Source organism: Melospiza melodia, unplaced genomic scaffold, assembly GCF_035770615.1.
Source record: "Melospiza melodia melodia isolate bMelMel2 unplaced genomic scaffold, bMelMel2.pri scaffold_35, whole genome shotgun sequence".
NCBI classification, from domain to species: Eukaryota; Metazoa; Chordata; class Aves; order Passeriformes; family Passerellidae; genus Melospiza; species Melospiza melodia.
Window position 1 is genome coordinate 2,655,819 of NW_026948670.1, and position 1,460 is coordinate 2,657,278.

Genomic DNA, 1,460 nt, shown 5'->3' on the forward strand with positions numbered 1-1,460 from the left:
CCGAGGGGGTCCCAGGGCAGATTTTGGGGGTGAATCTGGGTGATTTTGGGGGCATTTTTGTGGGAATTTCGGGGATTTTTGGGGTCTCACTGCCGGGGTGTTCCTGAGGGGCACCGAGGGCATTTTTTGGGGTGAATCTGGGTGATTTTGGGGGTATTTTTGTGTTTTCCCTGCCGGGGTGTTACCGAGGGGGTCCCAGTGCAGTTTTTGGGGTGAATCTGGGCGGTTTTGGGCTGACCTTTGAGGCGAGGGTGCTCCCTGAGCAGGCAGTGCAGCAGGAAGGCGGCGCGGGCCCTCGGGGGGGTGGGGGCTCTGCAGGGCCCTCCCCAGCACCTCCAGCCTCCCCAGGGCCTCGAGCTGCTGCAAACCCTCGGGCTGGGCCCGCACCAGGCCTGGGGAGGGGAAAAAACGGGGTTAAAACCGCCAAAAACGGGAAAAATAGCACCAAAAACGTGAAAAAACCACCCCAAAAACCCCCAAATCTGCCCCAAAATCCATCCCTAAAACACCAAATCCAGCCCAGGGCCTCGAGCTGCTGCAAACCCTCGGGCTGGGCCCGCACCAGGCCTGGGGAGGGGAAAAAAACGGCGTTAAAACAGCCAAAAACGGGAAAAATAGCACCAAAATTGACAAAAAACCACCCCAAAAGCCCCTAAAAACTTCCCAAACCTCCCCCCAAAAACATCCCAAAAAACCTCCAAAAAATGCCCCAAAAATCCCCTAAAATTTCCCCCCAAAAATCCCTAAAAAATCCAAAAACTAAAAAAAAAATCCAAAAAAGTCTCCCAAAAATATCCTTAAAAAAATCTCCCCTCAAAAAAATCCCAAAATCCCCTAAAAATCCCCCAAAATCTCAAAAAATCCCTAAACAATCCCTAAAAAGTCCCCCAAAAATCAAAAAAAATCACAAATAAATCTCAAAAAAAAAAAAACTCACAAATAAATCTTCCTAAAAATCGCTAAAAAAATCCCCCCAAAATCCCAAATAAATCTTCCTAAAATCCCTAAAGAATAATAAAAAAGTCCCTAAAAAATGAAAAAGATCCCCCAAAAAATCTCAAAAAAACACATAAGAAATCACAAAAAATTCACAAGAAAACCTGAAACAACCCTAAAAAACGGCAAAAAATCAGAAAAAAAAAATTAAAAATCTCAGAAAACCCCTAAAAAATCCCTAAAAATCAGAAAAATTCCCTAAAAAAATGCCTAAAAGATCCCAAAAAATACCCAAAAATACCCAAAAAAACCCCTTTAAAAATCCCCCAAAAAATCTTTAAACCCCCCCCAAAAAAACCCTTAAAATCCTCCCCTAAAAACCCCAAAAATACTCAAAAAATCACAAAAAAGTCACAAAAATTCACAAAAATATCACAAAAAAAGGCAAAAAAACCTGAAAAAATCCCCAAAAAATCCCCAAATCCCTAAAAGATCCCAAAAAAACCCCAAAATGCCCACATTCC